This window comes from Artibeus jamaicensis, unplaced genomic scaffold, assembly GCF_021234435.1.
Source record: "Artibeus jamaicensis isolate MK-2021 breed Jamaican fruit bat unplaced genomic scaffold, CSHL_Jam_final contig_887, whole genome shotgun sequence".
Taxonomy (NCBI): domain Eukaryota; kingdom Metazoa; phylum Chordata; class Mammalia; order Chiroptera; family Phyllostomidae; genus Artibeus; species Artibeus jamaicensis.
This window is the reverse complement of record NW_026522003.1, coordinates 82,040-91,561: the sequence shown is the minus strand read 5'-3', so window position 1 is coordinate 91,561 and position 9,522 is coordinate 82,040. Positions and strand designations below refer to the sequence as shown.

Genomic DNA, 9,522 nt, shown 5'->3' with positions numbered 1-9,522 from the left:
TCTCGCATAGCTATGCGTAGCTCAGCTGGTTAGAGCATTGTCCCGATATGCCAAAGTTGCGGGTTTGATTTCTGGTCAGGGTTTTTACAGGAATCATCAATGAACACACGAATGAGTGACATAGCAAATTGATGGTTTTCTCTCTCCCTCTCTCTAAAAATCAATGAGTTAAAAAAATACTATAGATGAGGGACAACTGATGGCACAGGCTCATGCCACCTTGCATCAGATTGAGACAGCAATGCAATGGCGCAGGAACAGAACATCCTTTATGGTATTGGCCACATTTTCCTGAAGCCAGGCTGGAGCTCACTCTGCTTACCTTTGCAATAACTTCTACCTGTTTCTGTAGTTGATGTTGCTGAATGAGGTTTTTTTTTTTTTTAAATTTAAAGTCTAAATTTAACTGCTGCTAGCTTACATTCAGTGCCTGCAGAGGAATTTCAAGGACATAAGCTGATTTATTTTACTATGTTCTTGCCTCAACTCTGAACACACTAGTTCCTTTTTGAATTACTGCACTGTGCATAATTCTCTCAGTGGGCAGAGAATCCAGAGGGAGGATGAATGAAGAGATCACAACTACATGCATATGTAGTTATTGGGTGATTACCCCAAGTTTCGGGTTGGGAACAAGGTGCTTCATGGTTGTGTGTGATCATTTGTGTCCCAGGTTTTCCCAGGCCCAATCTTGCTCTTTTGGAGTTTCTTTCTGATATTTCAAATTTCTTTTTTCATCTTTATAAATATTTATTTGAAATCAAATGACATTTAAAAAATAATTTTTATTTTTAATTACAGTTGATATACAACATTATATTAGTTTCAGACTTACACTATACTATTAGACATTTATATATCTTATGATGTGATCACCCCAATAAATTTAGTACCAATCTGACATCATACATAGTTATTAAAATATTATCAACTATATTTCCTATGCTGTACTTTACATTCTGATGACTAGTGTAACTATCGGTTTGTATATCTTAATGCCTTCCCTTTTTTCACCCACTCCCTTACCCCCCTCTCATCTGGCAACCATCAAAATGTTCTCTGTATCTGTGAATTTGTTTCTGTTTTGTTTGTTTGTTTTATTTAGACTCCACATATAAGTGAAATCATATTGCATTCATCTTTCTCTGTCTGACTCATTTCACTCAGCACAATACCCTGTAGGTCCATCCATGTTGTTGCAGATGGCAAGATTTCATCCTTTTTTTTTCAAAACTTTTTTATTGATTATGCCATTACATTTGTTCTATTCCCCCCCTCCATTCCCCTCCACCCTGCATACCCCTCCCCCACCATTTCCCCCTTTAGTTCATGAACACGTGTCTCAAATTCTTTAGATTCTGTATTTCCCCTACTATTCTTACCCTCCCCCTATCTATTTTCTATCTACTGTCTATGCTACTTATTTTCTGTACCTTCTCCCCCCTTCTCCTCCTCCCACTCCCCTGTTGCTAACCCTCCATGATCTAGCTCCTGATCTAGCTATCCTCTTAGTTTGCTTTTGTTTTAGGTGTGGTTGTTACTAACTGTGAGTTTGTTGTCCTTTCACTGTTCATCTTTTTTATCTTCTTATTCTTAGGTAAGTCCCTTTAACATTTCATATAATAAGGGCTTGGTGATGATGAACTCCTTGAATTTGGTCTTATCTGAGAAGCACTTTATCTGTCCTTCCATTCTAAATGAAAACTTTGCTGGGTAGAGCAATCTTGGTTGTAAGTCTTTGGTTTTCATGACTTGGAATACCTCTTTCCAGCCCCTTCTTGCCTGTAAGGTCTCTTTGGAGAAATCAGTTGAGAGTCTGATGGGAACTCCTTTGTAGGTGACTGTCCCCTTAGCTCTTGCTGCTTCTAGGATTCTCTCCTTCATTTTCATCTTGGCTAATGTAATGATGATGTGCCTTGGTGTGTTCCTTCTTGGGTCCAACTTCTTTGGGACTCTCTGAGCTGCCTGGATTTCCTAGAAGTCTATTTCCTTTTCCAGATTGGGGAAATTCTCCTTTATTATTTGTTCAAATAAGTTTTCCACTGGTGGCTGTTCCTTTCCCCCTTCTGGTACCCCTATAATTCGGATGTTGGAACGTTTAAAGATGTCCTGGAGGTTCCTAAGCTTCTCCTCATTTTTCTGAATTCTTATTTCTTCATTCTTTTCTGTTTGATCATTTTTTTCTTCCTTCTGGTCCACTCCCTTGATTTGAGTCCCAATTTCCTTTCCATTACTATTGGTTTCCTTTGTATTACCATTCATTTTAATTAGTTTAGCGTCCATATGTTTCTCTAATTTGTGACTAAAATCAACCAGTTCTGTAAGGATCCTGATAACCAGTGTTTTGAACTGTGCATCTGAAAGTCTGGCTATTTCTTCATCGCTTAGATCTATCGGTTCTGGGGCTCTGAGTTGTCCTAGAGCCATTTTTGGTTTATTCGTGCCGTTAAGTAAGCGGAGCGAAGCCTTAGTTGTTTACCAGGGCGGGGCGACCCAGGTCGCTGGTTTGTGACGCTGTTTGTGGGGGCGTGGTCAGAGAGGGAGCAATGACGGTCCTCTCCGCTAGCCCAGTCCATCCAGTCACACCACTCACCCCGGGCCTGTTTATCCGATAGGAATTGTGTGAGCCTGCTGCCCCCGCGCAGGCTTCCCTTCTCACTGGTTTATCCGCACACAGATGCACGACAGACCGACTGCAGACAGCCCGCTGTGCCTCTTCCCTGTGTGCTCCCGTAGCTAGCTCACGATCAGCGCCTTCGGCTGCTTGCGCACCGAGCACCACCCGGGGATTTTTTCTTGCCAACCTGCTCCGCTGCTGGCTTCGTTTCTCTTACCGGTTTAGCTGAGCATTTAGTTGTCTTTGGACTCCGTATTGTCGATTTTCTGTGTGGCTTGGTTGTGTTTATTGTTGTTAAAAATAGTTGTTCTTAGATTTGGTTGTGCACAGAGGCAAGGTGGTTCCACCTACGTCTCCATCTTGGCGGAAGTCTCTCATCCTTTTTTTTCTTATGTCTGATTCATATTTTGTTTAATGTATGCACCACTTCTTTATTTATTCATCTATTCATGGATACTTAAGTTGCTTCTATATCTTGGCTATTGTAAATACTGCTGCAATGAACATATGGATGCATATGTGTTTTTGAATTAGTGTTTTGAATATCTTTGGATAAATACCCAGAAAAGGAACTGCTGGGTTCTTTTTTGTCTCTTATTATAGCCCTTGTTTTAAAGTCTATTTTGTCTGGTATGAGTGTTGCTGAGTTGTGGGTTTTTAAAAAAATTTTTATGAAATATCTTTTTCTATCCTTTTACTTTTGGTCTCCATGTGTCTTTTGATCTGAAGCGACTCTCTTGTAGACAGCATATGTAAAGGGTATTGATTTCATATCCATCAGCCACCTTGTAACTTTTGATTGAAGCATTTAACTGTTTACATTTATAGTAATTGTTGATAGATTATGTAGTTATTGCCATTTTATTATTTTCATATTTTTGATTTTTTTATTCTTTCCTCTTCTTCAAGAAATTCCTTTAACGTTTCTTGTAATACTGGTTTGGTGGTGATGAACGCCTTTAACTTTTTCTTGTTTGGAAAGCTCTTTATCTGTCCTTCGATTCTAAATGACAGCTTTGCTGGGTAGAGTAATTTTGTTCATAGGTCTTTGCTTTTTATCACTTCGAATATTTTGTGCCAATCTTTCCTGGCCTGCAGTTTGTGTTGAGAAATCAATTGGCAGTCTTATGGGAGCTCCCTTGTAGGTAACTAACTGCTTTTCTCTTGCTGCTTTTGGGATTCTCCCTTTGTTGTTTTTTCTGGACCTGGTCAAGCAGAAGGTACCATCGTGGGGGCTGACATCTGCCACAGCAAAGACTGAAAGGTTTGGCTCAAGGAGCCCAAGAGCCAGGCCATCTGCCTAAGGCTGTTGGTCAAGCTATACAGGTTTCAAGACAAACAAGCAAACTCCACCTTCAGCCAAATGGTGCTGAAGAGGTTATTCATGGGTTGCAGCAATGGGTAGCCTCCATCCCTTTCCTGGATGATCCAAAAGATGAAGCTTCCTGATCAGGAGGGCAAAACTGCTGTGATTATGAGAACTATAACTGATGATGTGTATATCCAGGAGGTACCCAACCTGAAAGTGTGTTCATTCTGTGTGAACAGCTGTGCCCAGAGCTGCATCCTGAAGGTCAGTGGCAAGATCCTTACCTTTGACTGCCTGGCCCTGGACTCCCCCAAGGGCTGTGGCACCATCTTGCTTTGTGGTCCTTGCAAGGGCAGAGAAGTGTATAGGCATTTTGACAAGGCCCCATGAACCTTTCACAGCCACACAAAAATCTATGTACATCCAACAGCCAGAAGTCTGAGCCTGCAAGAGGCCCCTGGGCCAACTGCAGCTACAGAAACTAACCTCAGATTTTACCTTGTTATTCAAAAGATTTTGGATGCTGAAAAAAATAAAAGACTTTCTCTTTGTCTTTAACCTTTAGGATTTTAATTATGATGTATCTTGCTGTGGGTCTCTTTGGGTTCATCATGTTTGGGACTCACTGTGCTTCCTGGGCTTGTACAATGTCTATTTCCTGTGCCAGGTTAGAGTAGTTTTCCATCATTATTTCTTTAAATAGGTGTTTAGTTCCTTGCTCTCTCTCCTCTCTTATGGTACCCCGTAATGTGAATATTGTTACACTTAATGTTGTCCCATAGGTCCCTTAAATTACCCTATTTTTGGATTCTTTTTTCATTTTGCTGCCTTGTTTAGGTATTTTCTGCTACTTTATCTTCCAAATCACCGATTTGATCCTCTGCTTCATCTCCTGTCTGTTGATTCTTTGCAATGTATTCTTCATTTCAGTTATTGCATCCTTCATTTCTAATTGGTTCTTTTTTATGTTTTCTATCTCTATTTTTATATTTCCCATCTCTTTGTAGAAGTTCTGACTGACATCACTGAGCATCTTTAAAACCTGTGTTTTGAAATCTGCATTTGGTAGATTGCTTGTCTGCATTTTGTTTATTTCTTTTTCTGGAGTTTTGTTCTGTTTTTTTTTTTAATATTAAATTTTATTTAGTTACTTTTCAAGTACATTTTTTTTTATCTATTTCTCCCATCCTACCCCACCCTCCCGCCCGGTCTCCCCCCCCCCCCCCAGTCCTCATCTCTGTGTCTTTCATACTTGTTCCTCAAAATCCCTCCCCCTTTTTCCCCTTAAGTTCCCTTCCCTCTCCCCTCTGGTCGCTGCCCACTTGTTCTCTATTTCAGTGTCTTTGTTTTTATTCTGTTTGCTTGTTTGTTTTATTCTTTAGCTTCCTGTCAAAGGTGAGATCATATGGTATTTGTCCTTCAATGCCTGGCCTATTTCACTCAGCATAATGCTTTCCAGTTCCATCCATGTTGTTGCAAAAGGTAGTAGCTCCTTCTTTCTCTCTGCTGCATAGAATTCCATGGTGTATATGTACCACAGTTTTTTGATCCATTCATTTACTGATGGGCACCTAGGTTGCTTCCAACTCTTGGCTATTGTAAATTGTGCTGCTATGAACATTGTGGTGCATAGGTTCTTTGAAATTGATGTTTTAGGATTCTTGGGGTATAATCCTAGCAGTGGAATTGCTGGGTCAAAAGGCAGGTCAATTTTTATTTTTCTGAGAAAATTCCATACTGTTTTCCATAATGGTTGTACCAGTCTGCAATCCCACCAACAGTGAACTAAGGTCCCCTTTTCCCCACACCCTCTCCAACATTTGTTGTTTGTTGCTTTGTCTATTATAGCCATCCTGACTGGTGTAAAGTGGTATCTCATTGTGGTTTTAATTTGCATCTCTCTGATAGCTAACGATATTGAGCATCTCTTCATGTGTCTCTGGATATTCTGTATGTCCTCTTTAGAGAAGTGTCTGTTCAAGTCCTTTTTCCATTTTCTAATTGGGTACGATGTCTTCCTAGAGTGGAGTCGTGTAAGTTCTTTGTATATTTTGGAGATTAAACCTTTGTCTGAGGTATCATTGGCAAATATGTTTTCCCATACAGTTGGTTGTCTTTTTAATTTAATACTGTTTTCTTTACCCATGCAGAAGCTTTTTATTTTGATGAGATCCCATTTGTTTATTCTTTCCTTTATATTCCTTGCTCTAGGGAACATATCCGTAAAAATGTTGCTGCGTGGAATATCTGAGATTTTCTTGCCAATGTTCTCCTCTAGGACTTTAATGGTGTCATGGCTTATATTTAAGTCTTTTATCCACCTTGAATTTATTTTGGTGTATGGTGTAAGTTGGTGCTCAAGTTTCATTTTTTTGCACGTAGCTGTCCAGTTCTCCCAACACCATTTGCTGAAGAGGCTATCTTTACTCCATTTTATGTTACTGCCCCCTTTGTCGAATATTAATTGACTGTAGAGGGTTGGGTTGATTTCTGGGCTCTCTGTTCTGTTCCATTGGTCTATGTGCCTGTTTTTATGCCAGTACCAGGCTGTTTTGATTACAGTGGCTTTGTAATACAGTTTGATATCAGGTATTGTGATCCCTCCTACTTTGTTCTTCTTTCTCAAAAGAGCAGCTGCTATTCGGGCTCGTTTATGATTCCATATAAATTTTTGAAGTGTTTGTTCTATGTCTGTGAAATACGCCATTGGTACTTTAATAGGTATTGCATTGAATCTGTATATTGCTTTGGGTAGTATGGACATTTTGATGATGTTAATTCTTCCAATCAATGAACTCGGTATATGTTTCCATTTGTTTGTGTCTTCCCTGATTTCTTTCTTCAGTGCTGTGTAGTTTTCTGCATACAGGTCTTTTACCTCTTTGGTTAGGTTTATTCCCAGATATTTTATTTTTCTTTTTGCTATATCAAATGGGATTTTTTCCTTGATTTCTGCTTCTGCTGATTCATTGTTTGTATACAAAAATGCCTTTGATTTCTGGATATTTACTTTGTATCCTGCTGTTTTGCCAAATTCATTAATTAGTTGGAGCAGTTTTTGGGTAGAGTCTATAGGATTTTCCATGTACACTATCATGTCATCTGCAAACAGTGACAATTTTGTTTCCTCCTTTCCTATTTGGATGCCTTTTATTTCCTTTTCCTGCCTGATCGCTGTGGCCAAAACTTCTAATACTATATTGAATAGAAGTGGTGAAAGTGGACATCCTTGTCTTGTTCCTGATCTTAGTGGAAAAGCTTTTAGTTTTTGTCCATTGAGTATGATATTGGCTGTAGGTCTCTCATAAATGGCCTTTATTATATTGAGGAATGTTCCCTCTATTCCCATTTTGCTGAGTGTTTTTATCATAAATGGGTGTTGTACCTTATCGAAAGCTTTTTCTGCGTCTATTGATATGACCATGTGGTTTTTGTCTTTGCTTTTGTTTATGTGATGAATTACATTTACTGTTTTGAGAATGTTGAACCATCCTTGCATTCCTGGGATGAATCCCACTTGGTCATGGTGTATAATCTTTTGGATATATTGTTGGATGCGATTTGCTAATATTTTGTTGAGGATTTTAGCGTCTATGTTCATCAGCGATATTGGCCTGAAGTTTTCTTTCTTTGTTGTATCTCTATCTGGTTTTGGAATTAGGATGATGCTGGCTTCATAAAAGGAGTTAGGGAGTTTTCCATCGTTTTGGATTTTTTGGAATAGTCTGTGAAGAATGGGGGTTAGCTCTTCCTTAAATGCTTTGTAGAATTCTCCTGTGAATCCATCTGGTCCAGGGCTTTTGTGTGATGGGAGTTTTTTGATTACTGCTTCAATTTCTTTTGCTGTTATTGGTCTATTCAGCTGTTCTACTTCTTTTTCATTGAGTTTTGGGAGATTATATTTTTCTAGAAATGTGTCCATTTCCCCTAGGTTCTCAAATTTCTTGGCATACAGTTCTTCATAGTAATTTCTTACAATCCTCTCTATTTCTGTGGTATCAGTTGTAATCTCTCCTCTTTCATTTCTGATTATGTTTATTTGTGTCCGTTCCCTTCTTTTCTTGATGAGCCTACTTAAAGGCTTGTCTATTTTGTTTATTTTTTCAAAGAACCAACTCCTGGATTCATTGATCTTTAGAATTGTACTTTTAGTCTCTATGTCATTTAGTTCTGCTCTGATCTTAGTTATTTCCTTCCTTCTACTTGCTTTGGGCTGTTTTTGTTGTTGTTCCTCGAGTTCTTGCAGGCGTAGAGTAAGGTCATTTGTTTGAAATGTTTCTGTTTTCTTTAGGTAGGCCTGTATTGCTATAAACTTCCCTCTCAGGACTGCCTTGGCTGTATCCCATAAGTTTTGGGTTGTTGTGAGATCATTTTCATTTGTTTCCAGAAACTTTTTGATTTCTTCCCTAATTTCATTCTTGACCCATTCATTGTTTAATAGCATACCGTTCAGTCTCCATGATTTTGGGTGTTTTGGGTTTTTTCCTTTGGGGTTGGTTTCCAGTTTCAGTCCCTTATGGTCAGAGAAAATGCTTGGTATGATTTCAATATTCTTGAATTTGTTGAGGCTTGTTTTGTGCCCTATCATGTGGTCTATCTTTGAGAATGTTCCATGTGCATTTGAAAAGAATGTGTATTTAGCTTCTTTGGGGTGAAGAGCTCTGTATATATCAGTTAGGTCCATTTCATCAAGAGTGTTGTTTAATGCCGCAATGTCTTTGTTGATATTTTGTTTGGAAGATCTGTCCATTTTTGATAGTGGGGTGTTAAAATCCCCCACTATAATTGTGTTGCTGTCTATATCTTTCTTGAATTCCTCTAAGATTTTCCTTATATATTTTGGTGCTCCTATGTTGAGTGCATATATATTTATGATGTTAATGTCTTCTTGGTGAATTCTTCCCTTGAGTATTATGAAGTGACCTTCTGGGTCACTCTTTATGGCTCTTTTTTTGAAGTCTATTTTGTCTGATATGAGAATTGCTACCCCAGCTATTTTTTCTTGTCCATTTGCTTGGAAAATTTGTTTCCAGCCCTTCACTTTTAGTCTGTGTAGTTCTTTTGTCCTGAGGTGGGTCTCTTATAGGCAGCATATGTGTGGGTCATACTTTCTTATCCATGACGCTATTCTGTGTCTTTTGATTGGAGCATTTAATCCATTTACATTTAAGGTTATTATTGATAGGTACTTATTCATTGCCATTTTTGTACCTGTGTTCCTCTCTGTCTGTCTCTTTTCCTTCCTTTCCTTAAAGCAGACCTTTTAGTATTTCTTGTAGAGCTGGCTTGGTGGCAGCAAATTCTTTTAGACTTCTTTTGTCTTGGAAGCTCTTTATTTGGCCTTCTATCTTGATTGAGAGCCTTGCTGGGTAAAGTAGCCTTGGTTGTAGGCCTCTGTTTCTCATTACTTGGAATATTTCTTGCCAATCTCTTCTTGCTTGGAGTGTTTCCATTGAGAAGTCAGTGGCTAACCTTATTGGGATGCCCTTGTATGTTATTTCTTTTTTCTCCCATGCTGCCTTTAAGATTCTCTCTTTGTCTTGGAATTTTGCCATTTTAATGATGATGTGTCTTGAAGTGGGCCTCTTTGGGTTCC

General features: G+C 38.8%; 1 pseudogene; it reads left to right on the top strand.

The window, feature by feature from the left end:
• The first annotated feature begins 246 nt into the window (after positions 1-246).
• LOC119037262 (60S ribosomal protein L18-like) lies at positions 247-4,411 on the top strand (annotated as a pseudogene).
• Positions 4,412-9,522: the final 5,111 nt, after the last annotated feature.